Here is a 10,148-nt window from a genome sequence, read left to right on the forward strand (position 1 = left end):
CATAGATTTAGAGCTGTAATTGGCCACTGAGTCCAATGCCCTTCATTTTAGAGATGAGTAAACTGAGGCAGGCAAAGGCGAAGTGACTTACCCAAATGCTTTTTGCTGACTTAGGATTTTTAGCTTCCTTGGAGACTCAAACGTGGTACAGCCCCAGCTTCTATGGACCTGATGTTCCGTGGCCTCCAGCTCTTAATATAAGGAGGGAGGTTCTTTGTCATTGTGTCCCTGGGGGGATACAGTGTATCCGCTCACTTACTAGCTTTATGGTAGACACAATGTGTGTGACTTGGATTGAACACATTTATGCTAAAAGTTATAATCTTGCACGATTCTGTGTGCCGGAAGTAATCGTTGATCCAGGTGGGAGAAGTGGCTGCTCTTCAGCTCCTCTTTACTATGTCAGCAAACTCAAGCTAAGCCTAGCCAGCCCACTCCCACAAGACCAAAGGTAGATTCACTTTCTTCCCCCCCCCCAATCCCTCACATAGTAGGGCGAAGGACGGCAGAGCCAACAGGTGTGCAGTGCCCATCAGGACGAGGTGAACATGGTAACAGCGTTCAAGAGAACATATGAAGGACTTGGCCACTCTGATCAAGATAATGACCCCAGACAATTCCAAGGGTCCATGATGGAATCCACCATCCCGCTCCAGAGAGGGAGCTGATGGCATCTTCATGCAGAACGAAACAGATGTTTTTAAATTCTTATTTTTATTATTTTCTTTTGTTTGTGCTTTCTTTTGCAGTATTACTAACGTGGAAATATGTTTTCCTTGACCTCACATGTATAATTGAAATCAAAATGCTTGTCTTCTCAAGCAGGGAGGAGGGATTGGAAGGAAGAGAATTTGGGACTGAAAAGTTTAAAAAATGATCATTAAATTTTTCTGTATGTAACTGGGAAGTACAAAAGAAATAAAAATCATTCTTTAAAAAAAAGAACTGGGCTGACATGGGCCAAGCCAAGAGGCTTGATAAGGCCCCATGGGCATCTCTGGGCCTCTCTCCCTTTGTGCCCCTGGAACTGGAGCCCCCAGCCCGTGCCCAGCCACCAGGCTCTGTTTCTGTCATGAGATCCTAAAAGTCAACACCGACCAAAGTAGGGAAGGTTGTGGCCATTGTCAGGAAGCCTGGCCACAGCTAAGAATGGCACAGTTATGCCCGAACCCTCATATGGTCTGGTGAAGAAAGGGGAAAAGCATCACGTGGCTTCCTCCTAAAGGGAGAGGGAGGTTCAGCAAGGTATGAGACCGAGGCAAAATCATTCACAGGCAGAGACAGAGGCCCCACACACAGCCTCCAGCTGGATCCGAGGGCTCTGATTGGCCCAGGCCACCAATGGCCCAGCCAATCTGAGCCCTGGGAAGCTTGACCATTCATGAAAGCCAGCACAGCTCTGTTTTGCTTAAGAAGAGGAAGTGGGATGGGGGAGGGGGCCTGTGGGGAAGAGGAGGGGAGGGGAAGGGAGGGGGGAAGGGGGGGAGGGGATTGTGTGTTATCACTTTCTTTTCATCAAGGCCTTCCATTGTGGCCATCGGAGTTCCCAACCCTGGCCCAGCCTGCCCTCCCCCAGGAAATCCACACTCTGCCTCCACCCTGGAGGGATATGTAGATGGCACTGGGGTCCAGTTGAATTCCAGGAGCCCCCTGGTTCTGCACTAGAAGGCAAAAGCTGTCTTTTTCAGGAAACCATGGCCATGAAGTTATTTTTTTTCTCTCTCCCTCTCTGCTGATTGAAATCATCTGTTTTCGGGGCCCTGACAAATGAATGGAACCTTCCTCTGACTCAGGGGCCTTCTGACTTTGAAGCTGGGCCCGACTATAGGCTGTCTCCCAGACGCACACAATTTAATCTGCTCACTCGCAAGGGTGCACTTTACGTTTCCAGAAATCCAATGAAAGGACCATTTGTTCTCATGATCAAGACCAGCGGCTTATAAAATGTTTATTTCCCAGCAGCTGATAACTTGACTCACAATGTCCCGGGCCCTGTGATGGGCAAGGTACGGAGGTAACATTCAAACCCCAGAAAGTACTGAGGTCAGAGGAATCCCTCCCTGCCAGGATGGTGGGGATAAAGCCCACAGGTTGGTTCCTATGCTGGTCAAGGTGATGAGAAGGAAGATGGCAATAGGGATAATACCTGGCATTTCTGCAGTGACTTAAGGTTTGAAAAATACTTTCCACACGGTCTCATTAGTTTATGCTTCTCAGACCCTTGGAAACAGCCTGGGAGACTACACAGAGAGCCAGCCTCCGACTCACCAAGACCTGGGTTAACATCTCACTTTTGACATAGGCTGGCTGACCCTGCACAAAGTCCCTTAATTTCTTAACATGGGTTCTGTTCGCTCAGTTCTATGTAGGTAACTCTATTTCAGTATCATTGGTTCATTACAATCCTATGCGCTTAAAAATGTGATTCTGAGGAAGAATCTTGGATTTAACCAGACTGCCCTAGGGGTCCAGGACATAAGCGAGGTTTGGATCCCCTTCTCTAAGACTCTTCTTGGCTGCGGAAGAGTTGCTACCTGCCTTGATGGGGAGAGATTCTAAATTGGGAGTACCCGTAGCCATGAAATCACAGATCTGGACACACACACACACATATATGATTATCTTTATACATACCTACAAATGTATATGTGTCTCCTCCATGCTCACATACACACATACTGTATGTGCATATGTGTATGTGTGTGCTTGTGAGATCACAGAGCATCTGATGGGATGCAGACTGGATTAAATACCCTGAGGCCTTTTGTCCCACCACTGCCGGGCTCTTGGTGGAGAAGCTTTATTCCATCTTCTCTTTCTGGGCTTTCTATGAAACTGGCCCATCTTTTAAGTCACCATTTGCAGCCCCAAGGAGGGAGGAGGAGGATTTCCCCCTGGCGGCATTTAGGATCTGGCCACCAGCGTCCCTGGCCTCTTGGCTCCCGAAGCAGCTGTCTATGGAGACTACGAGGAGCTGCCTGCTCATGCTAATGAAGTGTGAGGCGGCAGGGCCCCTCACAGCCCACAGCCCTCCTGGCTGGGTTGGAGCAGGCAATGCAATGCCGCAGTCATGTAGACTGCGCCTGCCTGGACCCCCCAGGGCTGAGAAAGTCCTGCTTCTCTTCCCCTGGCCCCAGAGTCCAGCTGCACGGGCACAGACGAGGGGGAGCCCGCAAGAGGAACAAGGGGAATTTCGTCCCTGCTGCTGCCGCTGACCAGCCCCAGTCTCCACTTCAGCTCGGCTGAGTTCAAGGCCAAAGTGACCCTGGAGGCAGGAGGCCAGGCACGCAGCTGTCCAAACTTCTTACTACCTGGCCACAGCGGGCCCTCCTCCATCCTTAAGTCCTGTCAGCAGCCTGGGCTAAGAGGTCAAGAAAATGTGGGCTTGGTGAAGTCTGATGCAAACACTTGCCTGCTACAGGAGGGGCCCTCCAACACTGTAGTGATCATTTGCTCTCGCTTTTCTCTTTAGAAGTAACCACAGTATCCCTGTCCAGAGCTCACTCCTAGACCTAGGAGGGCAGGCAGAGGGGCTGGATTGTGGTCTGAAGACTTCCTCTCCGGCAATTGGAGCTAGGGACTGTGAGGGAGGCCCTACGAAACCACCTTCAAGTCCCTTTTACAGATGAAGCCACTGAGACCCTGGGACAAGAAGAGTCATAGGTGGAAGAGGTAAGAGAAGGACAGGGAGACAGAGACAGAGAGGCAGAAAGAGAGAAAAAGTCAGAGAGAGACAAAGAGAAAGATTGAGAGAATAATGCAAAAATCAGAGATACCTAGAGCTAGAGGATGATACATAGATGAGAGAGAGAGAGTCTAGAGAGAGAAACGATATATGGCTGGAGAAAGATAACAGAGAAAGAGGTGAATGGATGAATGGGGTCTGGAAGGAACCTTAGAAGTAATCGAACCCAATCCCCTCACTCTTAAGTGAGCTAACGCACGTAAAAGGGTTTGGAAAACCTTTAGGAAAACTATAAATGTTAGCTGGTATCATTAACTTCCAAATGTGTATATTGAGGCTCAGAGCCCTTAAATTAAATGCCCATCATGGCACAAGATACTGGCAAAGGTAGGATTCAAATCCAGTTCCCTGACTCCAGAACCAGCCTTCTATCACCCTGCCCCATCCCCTCCCCATCCCTATAGGTCCACTAGGACAACAAAGTCAGGCTTCACCCCAAGGTCTCCTGATTTTCTCTCTTTCTGCTCATTTTTCTGCTTTCTGCTTGGATGAGTATGGCTGTCTCTGGCTGATCAACTATCGATATATTGGCTCATCTGATCCCAGATTTAGAGATGGCCAACCCTTTCACTTGATGGAGGAGGAAGATAAGGACGGGAGAAGTGAAGAGACCTGCCCCAAGTCCCATGACCAAGACTGGGCAGAGCTGGATTGAGAGTTTGGAGCCCAGCTCCAGCAGCCTTCCCACTGTCCAAGTTTGCGTGCAGCCAGCCTGGCCTCACCCCCCCCCAGACTGAAGCTGGCTACATCCCTGCTCAGGATCCTGAGGGGAGCCCTAAGGGCCAAGTGAAAGCAAACAGTATCTTGCTACTCTCACTTGTCAACCCTTGAGAGAGAATCCTAGTTTCAGAAACTCCACAAGAGGACAAACACCACCCCCCTTCCCTCTCCATCCTATGGAATGTCCCTAACCTTGCACCTGCCTTTTACTCCCAGGACTTTTCAGGCGGTGCAGATCTGGGGCCTTTCCTTACCTCCTTCTGACATCAGGCAGAGATCAAGAAAGAACCTCTGACTCCACATGGGGGTAAGGGACACTATGGAGCTCCAATGGGACTGATGGGAGCATCCTGTATGTGCCAGGCTACAGACAGATGGGAAGGCAAAGCACTAGAGAAAAAACAAGCTGGGTGACCAACCTGGAATGTCCAGTTTGCTACTGGTGATATTTTCTCCTTGGATGCTCGAAACCTGTCAGGGATAGAAGGGCGTTTCTCCACACACTACACCCAATGCCTGATATCTCCTGGTTCTGCCTCTAGACAGGTAATATGTCATAAGGCAGAGAAGCTTGCAGAGCTCTGGCTCTTGGCAGACCCACAGGGGCCGATATAACACCCCTGTGTCCATGTTAGGGCACATTTGTGCAATTCTGAGCTCCCCCAGATTTCTGAAAACTGGCCAGATGGAATGACCCCACTTGGGGACCAAGAGCCCCCTGCTGGCAGTCCTAGAACATGTTGTCCAAGGAGAAAGGATTTGGGCATTTAGGAGTGTGGGTCATAAGTCCATGGAAGGGACCTCTAAGACTATCTGGGATTCATCCCCTTCATGTTACAACGGAGAAAACTGAGGTCCAGAGATTGAAAATCACAAGTCTGGGGTGAGATAGGCAGTAAGTAGAAATTAGAATCAGAATTAGAACCCAGGTCCTCCAGCTCTAGAACCAGGGAATGCTCTTTTTACTCTGCACTGAGGCTTTTAAGAGAATAACTTCCAATAGAAATGCCTGGAGGTATTCTCCGGGTGCCTCCAGGGTAAGATGTACAAGGGCAAAACCCAAAGAGCCTGCCTTCTCTTGGGGAATTCAGAAAGGAAACATTCAAGTGTATGTACCCTAATTTGAGAAGGGAGGCAGCCTTGACAAAGCATCGTCCCAGGCTTGTCTACATGGCAGAGGCAGGGCTTGGCAGAGGTCCCTGATGTCCACACCAGTGCTATGATTCTTCCACCTTGGCTCTCTGAAATGAGTGTTAGTAATAGTGATTGGTCCATAAGGACTATCTCTGCCCGACCTGTGGTAAAGCCTCCCCAACCCCATTGGTCTGATCAGCCACAGTCAGACACGCTGTTCATCGACTCCAACATAATGATGCCATTTTGGTCTGCTTCGGTGATGAACAACCAACCAAGTAATAGTGATCACCTGTAACCATGCTACTAAATGTTACTAATAACAATTGTCTAAGGCTGCATAGCACCTCATCACCTCATTACCCCACAACTCTGTGGGGTAAGTGCTATCAGATGACTCTGCCCCCATTTGTAGAAGCTCGGGACAGTGCTCAGAGTCATAAGAAGAACAGATCGAGGGACTTCAATGGCCACTTAGTACAACCCTCCCCTTTTGCAGATAAGGAAAATGAGGTCCAGCCTGGGGAAGGCATATGAAGGGTTAAATGGTCTTCCATTCTTTGTCTTCCGGACATCAAGCCATGCTGCTAGTCAATGCTCCTGATGGTATCTGCATCCAAGTTGAGCATGCTGTCCACTGCTGATTGAAGGAAGGAATGAATGAGTCTGCCTTGGTGACTTTGCACTGATCCCAGAAGCCCAGGTCAGCTTCCTAGATGATGGGAACCATTTTGAAGCATGAAAGCAGAGAAATTCAGCCACCTTGAGAATCAGATTGCCTTCTCTGGGTTCAGCAGAAATTTTGACCTGGATTGGACCCCCACCCCCACTCAGAGACAGTTAATCCTTTTTAGCAGCTCCTTGGGTGAATTCTTCTGACCATAGATAGAAGGAAAGCTGCAGGAAACTGGGAACTGTGCTTGCTTTCTCCCTAATTCTAGGACACAGAAGACAAAGGAAAGCCCCTGTTATGTCTGAAAGGCTTGGTTTTGAGTTTTCATGTAAAATGAATGGTTGATCCCCAGCTCCTTCCTCTCTTGGGGTGAGATTGTTAGTAACCATTGGGCTGAGGAGGTTGTTTCTAGCCAGAAAGGGAATCCCTGCTCTGAAAAGAGAAGGAAGGATCTTAAATGTAGAAGCTGAGAGACAGACAGAGAAGGGACCCTGACTTCCTCGAGGTTGTTAGCCTCTGCACCCTCCCCTTCTTCTCAGTCTGCCCTGGGGTTATTTGGGGCCACTAAACTGGATCTCCTGCTTTTGTAGCAAGCACAAGGGCTAAGTTCAGCTTTCCTGGGGCCTCCAGACTCTGGAACCCAAGTCTTCTGCAGTATCTACACTAGAGAGCCTGCCTGCAGGTGCAAAAAGAAGGAACAAGAACAATGAGGAGGGGATGACAAGAGTCAGGAGCAGTAGCTGACATTTCCATAGGCTTTGAGGACAGCAAAACACTTTACAGACATTATCTCATTTCATTCCCCACAATCTTCAGTGAGGAAGGTACTATTATGAACCCCAAGGCAGATGAGGAAACTGAGGCTCAGAGAATTGACTGACTTGATCTGGGTCATGTTGAGAGTGTCTGGAGCAGAATTTCTTCACACCCAGGTCTTTCTGGTTATGGCTATTCCCTTCTCTGGGGCAGCTAGGTGGTGCAATGGATATAGCACCAGTGCAGGAGTCAGGAGGACCTGAGTTCAAATCCCACCTCAGACACTTGACACTCACTAGCTGTGTGACCTTGGGCAAGTCACTTGCTCCCAGTTGCCTCATCCTGGGTCATCTCTAGTCATCCTGATGAATATCTGGTCACTGGATTCAGATGGCTCTGGAGGAGAAGTGAGGCTGGTGACCTGCACAGCCCTCCTTCACTCAAAACAAAGTCAAGTGCAAGTCATGTCATTATTTCTCTGATGGCATGGTCTTCTTCAGCAACGAAGGACAAACACACACACAATTCCCTTCTCCTCCTTGGGATGGTTTTGGGGAGTCTGGGCATCTGGACAAGCAGGGTGGAAGGTGTCTGTCTATCCTTGGCTTGGGCTCCCAAAAGTGCCGGATTGTGGCCCCAGAGTCCTATGTGTCTCGGGATGCTCAGTGATCATCCCAGAAGAAGGGTCTGGTTTGTCCCTCGGAGGGAGCTGAGGCCCCCTAGGGTGCAGCAGTTCATTGACTGCATCCATCCCAGGCCCCACAAGGGAAGGGCCTCTGGAGTCAAGGCATGGATTCAGGGCAGATTTTTATTTATTGATGCACAGATAATCTGTCTACCTCTGTCAGATGTGCCCTCACCCTGTGCAGCAACTGCAGCAGCTCCGGGGCCAGACTTGAGCCAGGTGCTTGGCTGGGCAACAGGGATGGGCCTGTTCTGTGTGAACACAGTCATTCCAATGAGCCTCTTCTTGCTGGAGGCTGAGGGCACATCTGGCTGAGCAGTTCCACTCTGGGGTCATCAGCAGCCCACCTCTGAACCTCTCAGAATAGCTCGCTCTTCCTCTGGCTGAGTGTGGAGGGGGGCGGGGGCAGCACATGGACTCTGCAGCCCAGCCACCCTCCAGGCCTTATGGCTGAGAGGCCAGCTCAGTGGGGCCCAGTGGCCGCATCCGGCCCAACTTCCTCAGCAGCTCTGAGGCCCTTCACTTATTAAATAATGCACATTGTTGGAGCCTTAGTCATGGCAGGAGGGCCAGATAGTTCCTGCATTAGTCAGGGGGTGCATCCCTCCCCCTGCCCTCCTGGGATTGGCCTCTGGCTTTAATTCACTGTTTGTTATTTTTCCAAAGAACTTTCGCTTTTAGCTGGTGCCCGAGCCCACCCTGGAGGCCTTGAGCCCAGCCCGTGTAAACCCCTGGCAGAGAGACCAGGCTGGGCCGTGTGCTGCAACAGCTGGGTGGACAGACAGACTGCCGGGTGGCCAGCTGGAAAGATGGACACTCCAAGGGTTTGAGCAGTTGCCCAGGAATGACTCATTGGCCCTGTGCACTCTGGAGCTCATCCCACAGAAGCCCTGAGACCGTTTCCTGTAGATAAGAGAGAAATGGAAGGCAAAGCTAACAGGGAGGGAAGATGACAGTGGCGAGGCGCGGTGGGGCTTCCTGCGAAGCCCCCTTCCTCCTCAGAAACCATGCCAAGCATATTTTCAACCACATTGAGGGATTTCCTCGTCGAAATAAACTTCCTCCCCTGTTATCTGCAAGCTTGGCATCTGATCGGAGCATTTCTTCCTTTTTCTTATTTTTCCGCTGTTCTAGCACTCAGCGCTGACAAATCCGAGTGCTAAATGGAGTTGGGGGCAGGGGTGGGGGTCTGGGCAAAGGATCACTGAGGCCAGGCCAGAAAGCCTGGGGGAATTCGGTCCAACTGGTCAATGGCTGGGGGGAGCACCTGATCCAGGGAGCCCCTTCCCCCCCACCCCATCTCACCAAGGGCATCCTGAAGTGAGACTGCCTGAGGGCTCTAACCGTTAGGAAGCGTTTGCTGACCTCCAGCCGAAAATAGCTTTTTTTGCCATCTCCGACTAATTCTAAGTCCCTAATTCTAAGTCCCAAGTGTCAGACCCAGTTCAGATTCGAACCCTCCCACTCCTGGTTCTTCCCTCTGTGGCCAAGCAGAACAAAATGAACCACCTCTCACGTGACAGCCCTCCAACCACCAGAACATTTCCCATATCCCCTGTGAATTCTCTTCTCTTGGGCAAATATTCTAAGTCCTTCTACCACCCTTCCCATTATTTCATTATGGCTTTATTATACATATGGCAGCCTCATCTGGAAATGCTCCAGCTTGTTAATGTCTTCCCTAAAATGTGCTCTCCGGGGCTGAGCACCCACCTCCAGATGTCGCTTGACCAGGGCAGAGGACAGCTCCTGGACCATTCACCTGACCCTCCACGATTTTCCCCTGTTCACCTAACCTAGGATGACTTTAGCTTTTGAGGGCTTCTTCATGACATCACAGACTCACTTTGACTTTGCACTGAGCACCATAGGAAGTTTCTGACTTCCTCATTCTGGGCTGTTTCCTTTTTGGAAATCATTCCTTCATTATCGGACCCAAGGGAGAATTCCCCTTGAGCCCAGCAGGGATTGATGTGCCCTGCTATCTGGGCTCTGGGAATCCTGGCTGGTTTGTTCTCTCCTACCAGGACCTTCTAATCTCCACCTTCTGGCCCCATCTGGGGCACTCAGCTGTCCAGGGAAGTCCTTCTTTTTGAAGTCCTATAGACAGTCCTGTTTTAGGTAAGCCCACACCCGGCAGATTTTTTGTAGGACAATTCATCAGCAAAGATGATAAAGGAAGACACAGGATCAAGGTAACCCTAATGGTTCTTTCTAGAAGAACGGGCATGCAGTTAAATAGTTACTCCTTAGAAGTGTGACCTGAGGGTTGCTTGGGAGAAGGAAAGTTGGTGTATAGCAGTGATGCCGTAGATACAAAGTGATGGCTCAGAGGCCAGTAGGACTGAAAAGCTGTGGAGATTGTCCAGATGGGCCCTGGACCATGAGGTCAGGGTAGAGGAGGGGTGGGGCATTGTCCAAAGTTACACAGTAAG

Source organism: Notamacropus eugenii, chromosome 2 (assembly GCF_028372415.1).
Source record: "Notamacropus eugenii isolate mMacEug1 chromosome 2, mMacEug1.pri_v2, whole genome shotgun sequence".
NCBI classification, from domain to species: Eukaryota; Metazoa; Chordata; class Mammalia; order Diprotodontia; family Macropodidae; genus Notamacropus; species Notamacropus eugenii.